Below are 20,398 nucleotides of genomic sequence, written 5' to 3'. Positions count from 1 at the left end.
GGGGGACAGGATTTCAAGTACAGTGGTGTCCTGGGAGTCTGGTTTGTAAGTTAGAGAGCCTCCCTCTCTGTAGCATTTGGCTAACTGGTAACGGAAAAGTATAAAACCCTCTACCCTCTGTCACAAGCAATAATGAGATGCTTGTTTCTGTTTCCAGACTCTTCTGAAACCTAGTAAAGCAAACCTTTACCTCTACCTGCATTGTTTCAAGTAGTGCTGCTGGATGAAATACCGAGATGGAAACTGAAGTTTTTGCATGGCAAACCTAGAAATGTTTGGCAAAGCTGTCTCAGCTGTTGTTGGCAGAGTGTTGTAGATGGCACCTAATTTGCTCATCTGCAGTCTAGAAATGGATTTAAAAAAAGAAATTTTAAAATATGCCTGGTAGGCCTCAGGGAGACCAGGGGAACTTTCTATGTAACTGGCAAATAGTTAGGGTTTGGGGTTTTTTTTGTTGTTGTTGTTGGTTGGTTTTTTAAGTATCCAGAAAGTAAGCATCACTTTTTGTCAAACATGAATTTCATGTTGATAAAGTTATTCTAAGATAGTGCTTGGATATCTTAACGCTTTTACAGATTTAGTAGTACAAACTTGTATTTTGAGCTGATAACCCCCCACATTTTCACAGTCCTTTTTACATAGTTTTTTGTAGTATGTTTTCACCCCTTTTTTCACCGAAAGTTTCCTTGGTATGGAGGTAGCCAAGTTGTTTTTGTGTCTGTGCTGTTTTCTCTGCCTTAGGGATACTGTTGTCTTTTTGTGAACTGACTCACAATTTTGAACTTGTGATAAAGATGCAGCAGGTGAAGATTGTCCTTGTGCACTTAGACTAGAAATGTTTTCTAAATTGGCTATTGTGCAGGTTTATCGTCAGTAACTTGGCTGTAGTTTGTCAGTTTGACACTTGAGTACGATACCAAAAGCTGTCTTCTGCATGCAGACTTGCTTGTTGTCAAATAACAGGGCGATTGTGCTTGGATAACACAGGGTGCTTGGGGCCCCCCTCGCGGGCCTGTTGCACGGTCCTTGTCCGCTGACAAATCCATTGCTATTCTTCACTGTTGCCAGGGCCAGTGACATATAAAGCTACATGGAGGGGGTGGTGGGTGGAAATCAAGGGAAACCATTGTCTTCTCTGGTTATGGGTAACATTATAAAAAGACTGTCTTGTGAGACGAGCTACTGAATTAATACAACTCGGTTTTGACAGCAATTGTTATTTTCAGCACCGCTATTTTCTCTTTCTGATTTGTTTCTTCCTTTCTGAAAAGACTTCGTAAACCTCTTCAATGGTTGAATAGGTTATCCTGAATCTTTACAAAAAATTAAAAAGTGGGAATTGGACTAGAAAACATTTTCAGTTCCAAAAAATATCAGCTAGATAATTTCTCTCTAAAAGGAAATTACAGCAGGTACTTTAGCTTACATCTCCAAGCAAAAAAATTAAAGATAGTTCTGGTAGGCGTGCCATATGGTAACACGCTTGTGTTATCCTACGCTGGCAAAACTTAACATAAAAACGAAGCTAGATGAAAACCATTTACTTTTAAAAGGAAAAGATTAAGTTTTATTATTGAAGTTGTGAAATTGTCTTTTCCTAAAAAAACCCCAAACAAACAAATACCAAACATCTATGTATTGGTAAATCCCTCTCGGAGAATTCCATCATATGTTTTTTTAAAATGACATTCATATAAGTAGTCGTAACTGATGAGACTTGGAAAGACTGGGAGCTGATGGAAACAGGAAGTAAGGGAGAGGACCAGTAGCTGTTGTCTGGGGCATATATGTTTACGGATGGATGTAAACTTGTAAACCAGATTGGGAGAAAGATGTGCTCTTTCTTCTCCGTCTTGTTATACAGCAGAGCATAGCAGCTTCTTCTGATGGGGCGCCTGAGTTAATTTTTTTTTTTTTTAAATTTAAGTAAAATCATAGTTTGTGTGTATATGTATATGCAGAAAGTGCAGTGGGACATGACGGTTTTTCCTTACATCTCTTGCAGAGTAACACCAAAACCAGAGCTGGTGTGTTTGCTTCCAGATAGACAAGCATTGTGGCCTTCCTGATTTCCTGGTCTGTTCCTGCTCTTGAAGAACATCCTGGCTATTTGTTGTTTCCCCTTCCTCAGCTTTCCTAGATGCTGAGTTGCTGCTACTTATAAATGAAAGCAGTTTCTACAGTGGGCAGTGTTTTGCAGCTTACTTTAGCTGGAGAGCAACCGAGTGTTTCGTGAGTGTTCCTTATGTAGTTGAAAGTTGGAGATGTGGTATTTATCTCCTCTTTATCAAGGACTCCTACGGAAGACTGTTAGGCACTTCTAAACTGGAATTTCGGTCACTGAAAATCAACGTGTAGGCATTCACAGACTGTTAGAAATGGGAAGTATATGCTTGTCAAACATTCAGATATTTTTCTTCTGTATTTTAATGTACTGGTTTTCTTCAGTTTTAGCTTGATTAGTGTAATACTACTGCGCAGGCTGTGTTCCTAGAGCAGAGATCAGGGTAGAGGTTCTTGACACGTGAGTGTGTTACCTTACTGCAAAACCTGGTTTTTAAGCAGTACCATTAGGGATGCGTTTGGTTTCTTTTTTCTGCTATTTTTTTTGGAAGAGTACCAGGAATGAAATGTCTCTTGAGTTTGCCTGTGAGTAAATTGGAGAGAGAACTGCAAAGTTATTGCCAACTGTTTAAAGAATTTTTTTGGTTTTTAAGTCTTGGTAACAGTAGTTTTGAGGAAAGCAAACGGATTCCTTAGAGGTAGAGTTTATATGGAATCTAATCAGCTATCAGCTCTGACAATGAACTTCACAGAAAGTAAAATGGGGGGTTTTTGCTCTCTCCCTGTTTTTTTTTTTTTTTTTTAGCTGCTTATAGCTTTCGTTGGTAGTGTTAGGTTAATGGTTGGACTCAATGATCTTAAGGGTCTTTGCCAACCTAAATGATTCTATGTTTCATTGAATTACTGGCTGTAGAAATATATGCTTTTACCTGAAGTTTGTGTTTAATGTTTTTGAAGCACATCAGTTCACTTGCAGTATTAACTCTGTGTTTAATTCCTGTTTCAAAATGCCTGCTATCAAAAGATTTGTTACTTGGCTGGCAGCTGGTCTCACTTTCAAGGCAGTGAACGCTAAGGAACAGAAAGCTTCCAGAAACCACGGGAATGAAAAAGTTAGAGGTCTTCGTGTTGCCTCTTGTGCTGCCTGTGGTACAATTCCTTTTACAATTCTCAAACTTTAAAGTGCTTGTCGCTCTGCTTCCCTCCTCATTTACCTTCCCTGAAGACCCCAAAACAGTTTGTTAGGGTACAGTTTGCTGATAGGGTTAAGCTCACTGAGGCACTCGTCATCCTTCTAATGAGCTGGTTCAAGAAGCTAAAACAGCAGAAAACTATGAATTCCTTTTTCGTGGGATTAGTTTTTTTGCTAATTTAGTTACTTGGTGTCATTGTGTAGTGACATGAGGGATGGTGTCAGAATAATGGAAGCAGCAGGAGCGTCTGGACATGGCAAAAGGCAGGGAGGAGGCTTCTCCCTTTTTCTCTGCAAACTGGCAATTGAATAAGCTTAGCTGTGTTGTCAAACCTGTCCTTCAAACTTCATTTGGCTTTCTGTGTGTGTTACTACCTGTTTAGGTAGTTGAGTTCTTGCCATTCCCCTGACAGTGGCTTTGTTCATTCTTGATGAGTTTGATGAAATGTCTGCTTGTCGGTAAATGAGCATACACTTTCAAAAAGTAGCTGATCAAATTTGCATAAGATGAAATGGAGATAAATTGTATCCAGTAATGTGTGAGTGTTGCTGCTTTATCAGTAAGCTTGGAGGTAGAGGGCTGCAAAGCTGACTTCTGGCTTTTATTTCAGAAAGAAAGAGTCTGCCTTGGAATAACAGAGCTGTGCAGACCAGTTCAGGCTGTAAGATGTCTGAGCTTGCAATTGCATTTGAAAAAAACCCAACTTTGCCACTAATACTCTGTTTCGGGGAACATGTAATTGATGAAGTGAGCGACAGACACTTCGAAATCTTTTTAGATGCTTCCTTCTCAGTATAGAAGCATTGTTTTGGAATGAAAAAAAAAAAGAAAAAAATCATATGAAGAAAGGCATTGTTCAGTGTGAAAGTTGTGTTTACTACATCGCGGTGATGTCCGGTCTTAATTGCTTCCTAATTGTTTGCTTTTGTGCTACAATTGTTTTCCCTTGTTTGTCCTCTTCTCTTTGTGTTTGCAGTGTAAGCGAACCTATGCAATTAGCTATTTACATTTGTCAGATGAGAATAGTGGTGGAACAAGGATCGCTTTCAGGGGAGGATTTAGGCACGGGTGAAGGCGCTTAGTTTTTATTCTTGAAAAGGTACCAAAAGCATTTGATATTTTTCTGTCAAGGCTTTGGATTTAGGACCTCTTCATGGCAACAGACAACCATGGTAAGGACAGCCTAGGGGTCACAGTTACATCTTAGGCTGTACGTGTCCTGAAAGATACCTAGTCTTTTTTTATCTTGTTTGAAAAAGTATAAAATATTAGAAGCATTTGTCCACTGAGGGGTGGCTTAAGAGTTGCAAGTGCGGTAATATGTTTTCGTGCCCAAGGCTGACAGAATGAAGCTGCTTGTTCTTCTTAGAGAAGTAAATAGCTGCATTTAATTACACTGCTTTTAAGTCTTCTGTAGTAAGCAACAAGAAAGATATTGCTGCCAAAGCTATCAATAAGCCTTTGACCCACAAATCAACCTAAACCGCAGGATATGCTGTGTGGTGCTTTTACCATTTGTAAACTAAGCCACTTCCCATTAGAGTTGAGCTACAATGAACGTGTTGTTTGGGTTTTGTCCTTTTTTTGTTGTTGTTAACGTACACAGAGAGGGAGTTTGTGGGTTATATATTCAAATGCTGTAGAATCTATCTTCAACTGTAACTGAATGTAACTTAATTGCTTTTCACAGAGTTTTAAAAATTTTTCTAGCCTGTAAATTTCATGAGGTGGGATTATCAGGATCCAGTGATATGCTTTGTCGTCTCTGTTTTTTTTAAACGCAGCATTTCCTTCCCTTTCACTTCCATTGCGCTTCTGTGGCAGTAGTGTAACGTTGGCTGTCAGTATGGTAACTTCACCTGCTGTGTGATACGTGAATGTTACTGAAGAGAGGTTGTGATGGATGTATTTGTGCTGGTGTGAAGGACCACGCTGTACCATAGGAAAGTAACTTAGGTGAATGGCGCTGAAAGCGTTTGGGAGGAAAATCTGCAAAAGTCCTTTTTGGAGTCTCTATGAGGCAAATAAGGGCAAGACAATGATTTCTCTTTTTAAGTTTTCAGGGGGCTCTCTTCCAGAGGAAGACATCTGTTGCATTTACCTCTTCTGGAAGGAAATACACTGAACTTTAAAATTGAGCAGGGTGCTATAAATTTCCCTCCAGAGTTACAGTACATTCTGACTAGGTGGGTGTCCTGGTTTCAGCTGGGATAGAGTTAATTTTGTTTCTAGTAGCTGGTATAGTGCTATGTTTTGGGTTCAGTATGAGAAGAATGTTGCTAACACACTGATGTTTTCAGTTGTTGCTCCGTAGTGTTTAGTCTAAAGTAAAGGATTTTTCAGCTTCTCATGCCCAGCCAGCAAGAAGGCTGGAGGGGCACAGGGAGCTGGGAGGGGACGCATCCAGGACAGATGACCCAAACTGGCCAGAGGGATATGCCATACCATGTGACGTCATGCCCAGTATATAAACTGGGCAAAGAAGAAGGAAGGGGGGGATGTTTGGAGTGATGGCGTTTGTCTTCCCAAGTCACTGTTAGGCGTGATGGTGCACTGCTTTCCTGGAGATGGCTGAACACCTGCCTGCCCATGAAAAGTGGTGAATGAATTCCTTGCTTTGCTCTGCTTGCGTGTGTGGCTTTTGCTTTACCTGTTAAACTGTCTTTATCTCAGCCAACAAGTTTTCTCACTTTTACCCTTCTGATTCTCTTCCCCATCCCACTGTGAAGGACATGAGTGAGCGGCTGCGTGGTGCTTAGTTGCCAGCTGGGGTTAAACCACGACGCTAGGTTATCTAAAACCATGTATGTGCAGTTTTTCTGGATCAGTTTAAAGCAGATTATAAAGAAGTAACCACAAAGTTCATTTTATAATTTTTCAAATAATTTCCCAGAGCCAGCGTGGTGCTCTCCATGTGGATCTGTCAGATGCTTTCCCAGGGCACTGCTGCCTGGGTCAATATTTTGGTGAAAGGATTTGAAAGAAGAGAATGAGAGCTGGGGATTGGCTGTCTGGAGAGGCATGTATTCGTGCAGATAAATTGGACCGTGGATACTAAGTTTGAAATGACTTCTTATTTCTTAGCTAGCTTAGTAAGTGTATGCCTTCCACAACCTGATACCCAGTTTTGTACAGTGTAGTTAAGTGGTATGCATCTCTGACGTGTTCCGTTTAATTCAAGTCTTTGCTTCCCATTTTGAATATGTAGGCTGAGTCAGCAGACACTAAATTCATGCGTATGAGATGGTAATTTTGTGTTAATAAAAAGACAGTCCCCCACTGTGAATTCATGAAGGTAACAGGAGTTTTTTCCTTGAAAATAGATCTTGAAACTTTTAAAAGCAGTACTTGGAAGTGAATTCATTCACTCTTCTCTTGCATTGTTTCTCTTTTTCTTCGGGAGTCGGTGCAGCTTTTTGGTGCATTTATGCCTTGCCCTTCAAAACATTGACTTTGGTTGCTCTGACATAACTTGCACGTGTAAATGGTCTTTCTTCCTTTGTTCTGTCTTTTCCCATTCATCTTGAAATCCAACTGTGACCATAGCTTCTTGTCCCAACTTCCCTTCTGTGTTTTGGTTTTTTTTTTTGTTTTTTTTTTTTTTTTTTTTTTGTGTGAAGACACTTCTATCTTGTTCACCCTTTCCTCTCTTCCTTCTCCAGTTCACAGCTGTTCCTTGGCAGGAATCCATTCCTTTTGTTATTCTTACATATCTCCTGTGATTCCACCCATATTTCAGTTGAGTTTTATTTGAAGTTTGCTTCTTTTCCACATACTTGGGTGTTTTTTGGGGTTGTCTGTTGTCGCACTTTGAATTCGGTAGCTTACCTCCAGAGTTAATTGCTTGTGTCCTAGGGATATGAGCGCTCCTGACATACAAAATCTTATCCCTTCCTCAGCGAAGAAGACCATCTTGAGGATAAGAACTCATAATGCCTGGATTTGTTGTCTTTATCACAAGTCTAATTCCTTTCTTTATGACAAAGAGAATAAACAAGCTTAAGTAAGCTTTGGTAAATTCCTCTTTTGCTAAAAATTGAGACATCTGATTTTTGATACAGAAATAATTTCAACCCAAATAATGATTGGGTGGGTTTCCTATATTGACCTTAATAAAATAACCCATATTTTGTTTTGCTAGCTGGTATTTCAATTGTTTTTTTACCAACTTCAGTAGCGCAGTCGCGGTTTTGCTTGAATGGAGCAATTGTTTTAGGGACTTGCTGAGAGTTCTAGATCCAGGAATCAAAATGGCATTACTGTGTCTTTTACTTGTCGTATTTTGTGGCAACAAAATACTGTTTTTTCTAATGCTGAAGTGTAACTTAGAAAAAATCAAGTGTTTCTAATGCTGAAGTGTAACTTAGAAAAAATCAAGTGTCTCTAATGTCCAACCAACTTCTGTGGTTGACGGCTCTTAAAATTTCTTGCTGCAGTGTGAGTGGAAAAGAGGAAAAACCTGTATATTTAAATTCACCATAGAAAAGTTAAACTGACTGTGAACTCAACTGTCAAATGCACAGGCTTAAATAATCTCAGAAAAAATGTTCTCCTGTGTGTGTAGGAGCTGTTGTTCCCCCTTCAGATAGGTGGATTCTCCCAATAAGATACTTGCAAGATATAAGCAAATTTTACTGAAGATAGTTATACACAGCACATACAAGATTGTATTAAATATGGGGGATGTGTAAGAAATACTTGGTGATGAGGTAATGCAGTGTATTTTTGGAAAGCTGGTAGATTATTTGTTACTGCCTCCTGTCCATTTCATCTTCCTGTTATTCTCTGTGTTATTTCTTGCTTCTAATGATTGTTCTGTTGTTTGCTGAATTCAGACCCTGTTTTACCTATTAATCAAAGTTTAAGTGTAACCTTACATGTATGCTTTGAGGTTTTCTGTTGGGAAGTTGCCAAGTATTTCTCATTTGCCATGTTCATCTCATCAGCCTGTTTTATGTGGGGGTTGCAGAAAAAGACAGCCTTTTATAAAGTGCTAAAGTGACTCCTCCCCCATTAAAATTTAGTTAAGTTTCTTCTTTTTTAACTTGCTTTTTTCCTAAACTCATTAATAGATTGTTTTTTTTATTGTGTTTAAAAGGATTGAAGATGGTCTTAAACTGTTTAGTCTTTTTTTTTTTTTTTTTTTTTTTTTTTTTTCCAAATGCCCTGCTGTGATTTCTTAGGTTGTATGACTGGATTTGCTTTAGTCATTCATAAAGCATTGGTTTTCAAAACCAACTGATCAGCATTTTGGGAAACGATCCATGTTCTGAGGCATGTTCTCCAAGCACTATATTTGGTGTATAAGTAAGGATCTAATTTGATACTGGAGCCAAACTTTTATTGCTGCAATTTACCATCCTCAATGGCTTGTAGACTGCTTTCTGAAAAGCGCTGCTTCCTGCTTTCTTAAATGTATTTAAAGGGTGTGACTGTTACCAGCAGATATGTTTTAGGATGCCGTGGGCATTAGTAATGTAAAGACATGAAGAGAATTTAGCTGAATATAAGGAAATCTCTGTAGCAGGGGGAACAGTTTGCTGTGGGAAGCAGCGTATACTTTTGGTATGGGATACTTTTGTCCTTGTTTTATCAAATCAAAAAGTACTACAGTAATGAAATCATAGGTAGGCAAATACTGTTAATCATCTGCTTTATTTATTTGATATGCCCCCCCCCCCCCCCTTCCTCCTGCCCCACAGGCTGGATGATGCTTTATGGGACGGACAGTGTGCAAGGCTGTGCGAGACAAGCTGGAGCTTTCCAGGCCACTTAATGATATTTTCAGTTACTCGTTGAAAGATCTTGAACTCCTTCATGCCTACTTAAATGGTTTAGTAAACCTTCTTTCTTTATTAACATTTCCAGTATCTTTTCTTTAAATGCAGTTGGATGTGTTATTGAAAGAAGTAACCCAGACTTGTAGCTTTATGTATTTCCTGGTATTTCTTTTATAATTTGCTTAGTTGCATCCGTAATGGTACTTGCTAGTTTTGTTTTCTGATCATCTGTGGATGGTCGTATTCTGTGGTTGATTGATTTTCCCCTCTTGTTGGTGTTCACTTTGACTGCCAGGCCAGGACTTGAATGTAATTGCTTCCCTCTTAAAAAGAAAAAAACCCCACCTGCTCCGTTCCCTTATGTTCTGCATGACGTTTGAGTTGTCTAATACTGCTTTTCATGTTTCCATGTGTCTGCGTAACATGTGCTGTGTCATCCTCACTCCCACATGTGTTACTGAGCATTTTCCCTCTGTGTAATTGTTTTCTTTTAGAACATAACATTTTCTTGGAAGCATCTGAGTGACAGGTTTTAAGAATTTCCCCCAAATGTGCAAATGTTCTTCTTCCTGCATTTGCTCTTGGGTCTGCGTCTTCATTATGCATATAACAAATTAGAGGGAGACCATCTGAGATGGTTTGGACTGCAAAATTCACAGGTTTGAGTCTTTCTGCAGGTTTCGATGGGTATGGAGTGGGTAGGTATACTTCTGTTAACAAATGTTACTTAATCCTCTGTCACAAGCACTTGACTTTGTTGTTTCTGAATTTGTTTGCCACGGGGCAGAACTGCATTCTCTGTGGCTTGAGTTCTCCCACAGCAGTCTTTGCTGCAGGGTATGTACAGCATCCTTTTCAGCAACCTTTCAGTTTCTTTCAGTAGTCTACTAGTTACAGCTTGATTGAATCCTCTTTCCCAAAGGAAAATGCACCATACACATGTAAAGCAGAAATAAGTGTTCAAATGGCTTTTTAGTGCCAAGTTTTATGTATGGGAAAGGGTAGGTTTTAAAGAAGAAGTGTAGTTATGTCTACTGAATGATTTATTAGGTACATTCATGAAGTAAACTGAGGTTTGAACCTTCATGGAAACTAAACTTTGAAGCGTAACTGCGTGAAGTTCTAACTTCTGTTAGAATTCATGCTGTGCCCTCCCTTTTAAGTGAGCTAATGTTAATTGACAGAAATAAGGGCGTCCTGAGAAAAGAGGGGAACATTAGTGATAAAATAGTGCAATTTAGTTTGCAGAGGGCTTAATTAGTGACTGAAATGGTAAAGATACTGAACTCCATCTCAGTGATCCATAGGAAAAAACAAAGCAGTTGGAAAGGAAGGAATACTTTGTGTTTACCTTCTTCAAAGCTTCTAGTAGCCTGCTTTTTTGAAGAAACAGTACATGAATATTAGGATATTAGAATCTGCAGAAATAAATCTGGTTTTGATTATGCCCTACAGTTCATGATATATGTGTGTGTGTATGTACACAGTGAATCTTAGTATTAAAATAGTCAAAGAACATGGATCTGATGGAAAGAACCTAACAAAACAGCCAAGTCCTTAGCTTTGTTAAAAATCTAATTGCTGTTGTAATCAGACAGACATTTTATGAGTGAAGACAGCATTGCATTTGCCTCAAGGTAGTTGATGGATACCCGGGAGCGTGCAGCAAAACATTCTGGGTAATCTTGATTCCTCTCACGTAACAGGATTTCAAATGGATGGCAGAGGAGAACATGCAGAGGAGATGCTTGGGTCTCTGCTAAAAGCTTCGTCCTTGCAAATTGGAGTGAAAACTTGTTTCGAGTGATGTTTGGTAGTCTTAAACCTTTTGAAAAAGTCTGTGGAGAAACGTGGGAGCAGCAGTCCAGTGACATTGATAAAACATGCAGAGTGAGCCTTTTGGGAGGCTGCACATTTTATACCACGGGCATGTTCCAGTTCCTCTGTGGTCTGCATGTCTGCCTGCTTCTCTCTGCAAGTCAATAGGGCATGCTTGGCTGAATGTGTACTTCTTCCTTTTTTATCTAAGTTTTTTTCTGATGGATACCCTTGTATACTTCTTTTTGTGTCTCTGGCCTGTCCCTCTCCTTGCATTGCCCAGCACTGCTGTTAGTCCTACAGAGGACAATGCTTGAGGAGCTGAGTCACTTCCGCAACTGTTGGCTGCTCTGGGAATTGGCTTAATTGTGTTTTTGAGTGCACAGGGGGAGCTCTGGTAGTATCCAATGAGGGCAACTGTGACTTGCTTTGTTTATTTTGAGGATTTTCCAGAGGATGAAAGTGTATTAAATGAATATGTTGTAAATGAAACAAGGGAATTTATTTTGTGTGTGAGCATAGCAAACTGATGATGATTTCCTGGTTACGGAATGGTGTTCTGGACACTTGCTTGTTCCTTGGATTAGGAATTGTGATTACTTGAGAGAAGGGTTCCATCCAACCGGTGAAACAGCAGGAACACCATTGCCACCCACATGGGCTGGGTTGTAGTAGACATGAGAGTTGTAGCATAACACCTCCCCCTTGTCTACAGGCACATTCTGGGCTTGCAGATGGAAAAAGGGAGGTGGAGAGACGCAGAGGAGCATAGGTGCCTGGCTCGGCTGGGAAACGGTCTGCGCCACCTAACATCTTTGTGGATTTGGCACCAAGTGTGCTGCTGCAGGGCGAGCGAGGGCACGTGTCAGAGGGAAGAGTCAAATGGCCAGTTTCCAAGGGCCAGTCACCTGTCCCTTAGGCATAGCTTAGCCAGCAAAAGCTTGTCTTCAGCTCTCTTCTGGTGCATGTAAGAGCATCTGACTTCTGCTGGACAAATCCTGCATTTGCTTGATTTCACTGACTCTAAAATGTGTATGTATAGAAGGAAAAAAAAAAAGTATTTTAAGAATGTGTACGTGTTATGACAGCTTTCAACACTGGGTGGTGATGGTTTGGACAAGCAAAAGCAAAACCATTCCTTAAGGCTACCTTAAATAACCTTCTCCTTACTGGATGTGAATCATCTGATAAACTTCTGCTCTTTTAACATGTAGTGTCTTGTGTAGAATGATACCTGTATTTTTTAAGAGCTGTTGGTGAGATGATGACTTTTTCTTCTGCCTCCTCTCATACCATCCTGTGTGGAGCTTCAGTCTGTGAAGACAGCTGTTTTTCCGAGAAGAAGAAGCCAGATCTTAGTCCCTGCCTTGATGGGTAGAGAATTGAAAGTCTCATAAAAATACCTATTTCACTGTCAGTACTTTGGTAGAAGGAGGCACTGTTTCAAAGCAGTTACAATGATAATGGTCATTATAACCCTTGAGAAGCATGTTCAGGTTGAAAAACCTCCAGCAAACTGAACTTTCTTCATGGAGTAGCAAAGAAAAAGGGCGGGATGAGGAAGGATGAATGACAGTGGTTCACTGACCAGAAAAAAGTGGGATTTGGGATTTTGTCTGGATTTGTATGTATTCCATTTCCAGACATCTGAAGAAGCTCTTCTTTTAGGAATAATCTGTGTTGTATTGTCATCGTCAATTCCATGTGCTGAAATATAAGGACATTGTTTTAAATTCCCCTAGTCTGTGATACCTTGATATTTTTTTTTCAGATGAGGAAACTTTTTGGTTCATGTTTGCTGGAGGCTTTTTTTTTTTTTTTTTTGAGAGTGGTATTCAGTACTTCAAAAAATGGTGTTTGAAATTAAGCTTTTTCCTTCTTTTCTCTTCTGAAAGGACACCCTGCTTTTTGTGGAAAGTTGTGTTTTGTGTCTGTTACCTTGGGATTTATTTATTTATTTTCAAATCTGAATTTCTTGTTAAGCTGCTGAGCTCAAGGACTTGGAGTTTTTGGGGAAAAAACCCACAAAACCAAACCACCACAGAGCTCTGCGGGGAAGCGGCTGCTGTGGGCAGCTTCACCATGCTCAGCAGAAGCCCCTGCAAGGAGAGGACCTGAGTGGAGCAGGGCCTGCCTGCCTCCCCCTGGAGAGGCCGTGATCTCGGGCAGGAGCTGCAGCCGCTCTCCCTGACCCATCGCCGGGCACCTGGCCAAGGGGAAGGTCCGGCCGGGCCTCCTTGCCAGCCTGTGAGTGAGGAGAGCCTGTCAACTGGGAGGCAGAAAGCAAGCTCCCTTCCTTGCAACAGGGGGTCAGGCATCTGAAAGGACAGCTTAATGTAGGAAGCAATTCTGTCCTGGAGCGAGCAGGAGCCCCTGTGGGAATATGACGGGGATGGGTTTGTACAGAAATGTCTGGAAGCCTAAACTGTTACATTGGCAGAATCGAGTACTTATTCCTGAAGATGCTCCACATTGCTTGCCTGATGGCAGTGCTGCAGAAGGAGCATGCTGAAATCTGGGAAGAAGTAACTTGGCTCCGACTCCTTGGGTTATAAAGTGTGGCACCCAGCTTTTCTAGCCTTGGCAACTGGCTGTGGCTTGGGCAGGCAATAGGTGAGTTAATCACACAAAGACATTCTTTATAAAAGTGGAAGCCTCTTGGTTACCAAGTGCAGTGTTAGCTTTGGGAAGAATCATTTCTTGGGCACCTGTACTTTCACCATTTTTAACTTTGATATTTCTAACTTCACTGACTTACTCTAGGTGTAGTAGACAATTTAGGTTATTCTTGTATCTCATACAAGCTACAGGGGGTAATTTCAGCCGTGTACCATTGATTTAAGTACTTTGAGTTAGTTTCCTACAGTAGAGTGTATAAACACTAAACAACATGTATTTTGTTTTCATAGGAATGACCATGTGCCTGTGGCAATTTTTCAAGTCAATGCAACTGATTCTTCCTTAAAAAAAAAACCCCAAACAAAGAAACAAAGCAAAACAAAAACCCTGGGCCTGGAATTGCTTTCTAACCGCTGCCTTACCTTTTTTTTGGGAGAGCAGCTATGTTGTATAAGGAGTTGGCAGCTCTTAACTCTCTCCCAGACGGGCTGCTTTGATTTGCTTAGTGATCTTGGCAGAGTCTGCGTTTCCTTCCATGTGAAGAAAATTGTACTTTTTATAGCTTAATGTTTGTGAAAGTTATTTTTGTTAGATGGGAGTGCTCTGTAAAAGTGTGTTGCTTTTATTATTGTTCAGAATAATACAGTGACTGTATCTGAAGAATTTACACAGAGGGACATTTTTCAGGGTGAGAGCTATCAGCTTGTGCACTTAGAGTATCTACTTAGCCATATGCTTGCTGGCTTTAAACTCTTGGATTGTGTTGAACAGCCTTCAAATACCTCTTAATGTCAAGTTGTAACCCAGTATTGTACTGTCCTGGAGCACTTCAGTCTTCTGAATACACGTTGGCTGGACTGATAGCACCGTGTCTCATGTCAAACCATTAGCCCGTTCTTTTAAAGGGGTCCCATAGTCATCTTCACGGGGAGTAGAACAGCGTTTGCAAAATTGTCTATAGCTCTTGAATAGCTGGGCTCTGGGGTCTCTCATCCTGCCCCACAGCCTGGCAGAAGCGCTCCTTTCTCTGGCCCATTGGACCTGTAACCTCTGAGCATGGGACTGAAGCTTCCTTGGCCGTCTTTCTCTGTCCCAAGTTAGTGGTTACTTTTATTTGTCTTGAGACCTGCTGCATGGTAGTACATAGAAGGAACACAAGATTGTGGAATGCTTGCTTCTTGAATGCTTACATTGGATTTGTTACCTCCAAATTCAAGTGAACCGAGTGAGACAGGCTTGTTTTAATGAGTGGAAATTTGACTGGAAAATAATTGACTTCCTGGTATTGTAAGAGCTGAAGAAAGTAATGCCTGGGTCACGCACTATCTCTCTTCGGAACAGAAATGTTGTGACTACTCATTTTTATAAACAGAAATGCTCAAGTTAAATCTTTGTCAGTGCAGATTTCGAACATGTACAACGTAACTTAATTTTACCTGCTGTCCTGATGCTGTGATTGTCATGGGGAAAATGCTGCATCTATTGATTTGATTTCCCCAAAGTTGCTTGACCATTAAATTTCTATGTGAACGTGTTGGCTATTGGACACTAACACGATCATACTCTGATGTGTCTGTTCTTAGCAGGATGTTTTCATTTGAAGACCCATATTATTGTTTGAAGGCTTGAATTGTTTGCTTCTTTGGAATTTGGTTATCACAGTGTTTCTGTGTATGGGAGTTTAGAAAGAGGTGCAGCAGGAGAAGGGAGATGGGGAGATACAGAACTGAAACTTGGGGACTGATAAATTTACTCGTCGGCCTTTGGCAGTGAGTCGCTGCCTCAGTTTCCCTGTGTCTAACAAGACGCTAATGATGCCTACTTCAAAGATACTTCGTGAGCATTAATTAATGCTTGCAAAGGCCTTTGAAGATGAAAAAGCAGGAGTTGAAATATGAAAAGTTACCATGCCCCAGGTAAACGTTCTGTGTACTGTCTTGAGTTTGGCTTTTTCAGAATCTCTTGAGCACTTCCAAATATTTTGAAGGGCTTATTTCAGTTGGACCATGGTGGTGAACGCTTTTGGCAGGCGCTGAGTGTTATAGTTATACTTCCAGAAGTTAGTGACTCGTACATTCCCCCAAGGAAAGAAAGAAAGATGATATCCCATGGCCTCAGCAATATATACCAGTTAGAAGAATATAGGTGGCAGGTGTATCCTGGAAACAGTGCCACTGCAGAATTTTCTATTTATTTTTCCCCAGGGCAAGTTTCTGTCCTTTCCAGTGTTTGATAGAACAGTCCACTGATGAGCCCTGTATGAAATGATTTATGGTAATTGCAGCACTGTGTTCTTGAGCCTGCAGGTTGCCTGAAACATAGGAGGAGCAGTGCTCTCTATACTTTCTGTGGAAGTTGACTGCTTGTGATATTTTAAAATAAAATCTTAATTTCTTGTAAAACATGTCAGTTTGGTACGTGATGTGCAAGTAGGTGTGCAGGGGAAGAAAAACGTTTTTAGATTCTTACATCTTCTCCAGGGTGGCATTCCACTTCTTCTTCTTCCATTTTGCCAATGGCATAGTAATAGCCTACTTTTTAAGTACTGCATTAGTTAAAGATGCTGTAATGAATTGTTAGTGAATTACGGGATAACTTGGTCTGGTTGTGTTTGCTCAAGAGGAATTTGAGGAAGACTTTGGAGCACTGTTAATATTTCAGTGGTTTAGATTGTGCTGCTGCTGCAAAATGGATAGGTTGGCAGCCTGGGTAGAGGCAGGATTTGGGCTTTGATCTGCATCTCTGTGTTTGATTGTGAAGCATGCTAGATTCAGGGCAAGGTTTTTTGCTTGTAGCTTTGAGCTGTGCTAGACGCAACAGTAGGTAAGAGCTTGGTTCTGTGGTGAGAGGTTGGTTTTGTCATAAGAACAAGCTGTGAAGCCTTAAGTTTAATGCATAAGCAGCCTAAACTTTTATCTTTTAATTCAAGTTTCCCTGGATAGCAGCAGACTTAATGGAAATAGGTGAAAAGCTCCACTGAAAGGCTACGGTACACAAATGGTTGGGTGTGAGGAGGTCTAAGCCAGGACAGCCAAAGTGCTTCTCTTAGGAGTGTGAAGGTTTAAGTGGCTCCTTTCCTGCAGTTAACAAGAAGTGTATCATGAGTTTAGCCTGGATATCTAGCTGCTTTGATTGTAAAAGATTGGCTGGTGCTGCGTTTGAAGCTGAAGTGGGCTGTTGAGGCAGCCTGGTAAGTGTGGTGTAAGCAGGATGCCTGAAAATTTTTCTTTCTTCTGGAAACATTATCTTGCTAACCTAAGATGGAACAGCCTGCATAATCTGCATCATTAAAAACCGTCCCTGTCAGCAGATGACTCGATAAAATTACAGCTTTGGAGCAAACGTTGTGTTCTTGCTTACAAGCAAGTTGTGACGTCTTTGTGAGGCCAAGCGGCGTGTGGGCTGCTGACAGTGGGAAGTGCTGCTTGTGGCTCAGAGGTGTGGCTTCCTCGCCAGGCTTCCAGACTCATCCCGGCTCAGTGAGTCAATTGCTTTAAACACATTTCCTGATTTAGTACTGGGTCGAACTGCATCTGGCACTGCTGTAGCTGTACTTACCTATAAAAATGGAAGGGCATAATTTGCTAGAAATCTTGTATGTGGGAGTGAAGAGAGCAAAATGTCCTTGGAATTGCAAGAATTTTGTGAAAAGTCAGTTCTTTTTGGAAGTCTAGAAATTGGTTGGGGCAAATAGCGGGGATGATGCAACATGTTCCCCATTTCATGGCCTTTTTATGTCCAGGAATATGGGATCTTCAGTGTGGCATTTCTGAGACTTTCTCTGTCCCCTTTCAATTCTGCATTAATGTGATGTTTCGAAACTGAAGGAGTGTTCAGAGACTCTTAACAGGGAAAGGCAGGTGCTGCCTGCTTGCTCGGAGCATTTTAAAATCTCAGGAGAAATGGCTCACAGATAGAGCTAATTGTATTATGGTGTGGTGAGTTGACCCTGACCGGATACCAGGTGCCCACCGAAGCAGCTCACACGTTCCCCGCTTCAGCTGGACAGGGCAGAAAAAATATAACAAAAGGCTTGTGGGTTGAGGTAAGGACAGGGAGAGATGGCTCACCAATTACTGTCACGGGCAAAACAGACTCGACTTGGGGAAAACTAACTTAATTTATTACCAATGCAATCTAAATATGGTAATGAGAAATAAAGCCAAATCTTAAAACCCCTTCTCCCTACCCCTCCCTTCTTCCTGGGCACAACTTCACTCCTGAATTCTCTCACTTGTCCCCACCAGCGGTGCAGGGGGACAGGGAATGAGGGTTGGGGTCAGTTTGTCACACCTTGTCTCTGCCGCTCCTTCCTCCTCACACTCTTCCCCTGCTCCAGCATGGGGTCCCTCCCACGGCAGACAGTTATCCATGAACTTCTCCAACATGGGTCCTTCCCATGGGCTGCAGTTTTTCATGAACTGTTCCAGCATGTATCCCTTCCACAGGCTGCAGTCCTTCACGCACAGACTGCTCCCATGTGGGCTTCCCACAGGTTCACAGCCTCCTTCGGGCATCCCCCTGCTCCGGTGTGGGGTCCTCTCTCCTTGGGCTGCAGGTGGATATCTGCTTCACCATGGACCTCCCTGGGCTGCAGAGGGATAGCCTGCCTCACCATGGTCTTCCCCACAGGCTGCAGGGGAATCTCTGCTCCGGCACCTGGAGCATCTCCTCCCCCTCCTTCTGCACTGACCTGGGGGTCTGCAGGGCTGGTGCTCTCGCATGTTCTCACTCCTCTCTCTGGCTGCTATTTCTGTGGCCCAGAAATTTTTTTTCCCCTTCTGAAATACATTATCACAAAGGCGTTACCACCATTGCTGATGGGCTCAACCTTGGCCGACGGCAGGTCTGTCTCGGAGGCGGCTGGCATGGGCTCTCTTGGACATAGGGGAAGCTTCTAGCAGCTTCTCACAGAAGCCACCCCTGTAGCCTCCCCCCAGCTACCAAAACCTTGCCGAGCAAACCCAATACATACGGAATGTAGGTGAAAATAAAATGTCATACTTGATAAAAACATCTATTATTGTGTGTATTGTTGGCCACCAGACAGAACTCTCAAAGTTACTTTTTTCACCAAATACTCAAGGAGTTAAGGAAATAGGCCTGGAACAAGAAGGCTTTCTAAATCTGTCACGTGTAACAGATTGACATAATTGGAAAAAAAAATCATTATTTATCTGTCTTGGTTTTTTAAGATGCCTTCAGCTCAGAGTTGGGAATCATAATGCAGGATGGCAGGAATAAGACGCTGCTGTGGCCAGGGTTTAGGGAGGAAGTGGGATTGCTTGGTAAGGTAACCATTTAAAGGGGTAGTTAACTGATGGTGCTAAGGCATAAATAAATGAGCATGGGTTTTTTTGGTTAAATAATAGGAGAGCTTCTGAACTAATAAGGTAGTTGAAATAATGTTTGCAGCAACATTTGCAACTAGACTTCCCATGAGCAAACATGTCCTACGAGGGTTTTGGCTTAGAGAAGCCATACCAGATTGTTGCGTCCTTGAACTTTCATTTTTATCAAGGAGTGCATGCAGTTAAATGGCTTCACATACAGTGAACTGCATAAATGAATGGAATTCTGATAATCTATTGCCAAAATTGCAGATGGTTCCGTAGCACGCGACAACTAGCAGCCTGCATTTATCCTAATTACTTTTCCTTTTGGATGCCTGTCTGACTTTTGTGTGAGACCACTTCCTGCTGTCCTAGGATGGCTGTGCTGAATTTGAGAAGTAGTGATCAGAAAGGTAGTGGAGGCAAATATGGAATGGCGTATTTGGAACAGATGATGAGACCAAATCATTATGTATTCTGTTGTTAAAAGCTTTTACCAGCTTATGGGAAGAACCCCCCTGTTTCTGGGAAGGGGGTAGCAGGGATTAAGTGGTACATAACAATTTTCCAGTATGTTGTGCGTTCTCTTGCTTCCTTGACCATGGAAGATGGGTGTTCAGCAGATCTGCAATGACTTGGTTTGCTATCAGGCAACAAGCTCAGGATCTGGGGTGGATACGGTGTGAATTCCTACCCAGAGTTCTCTCAAAATAAACTGTTTTATTTAGGGAGTTCTTTCACTGTGCTTTCCTTGTGCCTTGTTCTCAAACTCTCATGCCTTCCGTTGGCTTACCCTTTTTGCTAAAATCCAAACAGTTTCTTGGTTTAGTTATTTCATAATCTTTTTCCAGTTACTGCTTCTTATGTTTCTGTACCATTTTATTTTCCTGGACAAAGATTTTTCTAGTGAAGTTGTTAGTGGGTGCTGCTCTTCATGATCTGAATCCTCTTGGTAAGTGCTTCCTCTGTCTGGATAGAGCTTTTGTCATCATGCTCAGGGAGCTCCACGCACCCAGTAGTAGTCTCTATAATGAACTTGTAGATCTTGCCTCGGGCAACTGCGCCAGACCAGTTACAGCAGTTAAGTTTTTTCAGTCTTCATCATTGTATGAAAAATGACAATATTACAAAAGAGAAGCTGGTGTACGTTAGGTTGTGAAACATGGTGAAAGGAGGACTTAAGTTTTAGGAATTGGGGATTTTGTGTAAGCAGTGGGGGCAGGGGGAGGAATCTCTTCCCTTTCTTATTTATGATAAATGAATTACCTGAGGTTTGGAGTGGTGGTAAGTCTGTGGAAACCTTTGGTTTCCTTTTCATGGAAGTCTTAGGAGTTAGGATGGCTAGTTAGGATGGAGTGACAGCAAAATCTTGCGAGTGATTTAGGAAGTGCTGTGTTTGTGTTTAGCATGTGCTGGTTTTCCTCTGCCTACACTGACACACGTGGAAAGATAACAATACCAGTCTTTCTTGCTCTTCAGTTGTTGTGAATATTACCTTGCGTCAGCCCCGTCTGTGCAGCCATACACCAAAGCAATTGCCAGATGTTTTAAGTTGTATTTTTACCCCTTGTGTTGGCATAGTGGCTATAAA

General features: G+C 41.4%; 1 protein-coding gene across 2 annotated transcripts in view; it reads left to right on the top strand.

Moving 5' to 3' along the window:
- Positions 1–20,398, top strand: part of MOB1B (MOB kinase activator 1B) — a 45,708-nt gene that overhangs the window by 1,805 nt on the left and 23,505 nt on the right. The gene's annotated exons all lie outside the window — the stretch shown is intronic.

This window comes from Accipiter gentilis, chromosome 12 (genome assembly GCF_929443795.1).
Source record: "Accipiter gentilis chromosome 12, bAccGen1.1, whole genome shotgun sequence".
Lineage (NCBI taxonomy): Eukaryota > Metazoa > Chordata > Aves > Accipitriformes > Accipitridae > Astur > Astur gentilis.
The sequence above is the reverse complement of the archived record's forward strand: the minus strand, read 5'-3'. Positions and strand labels throughout refer to the sequence as shown.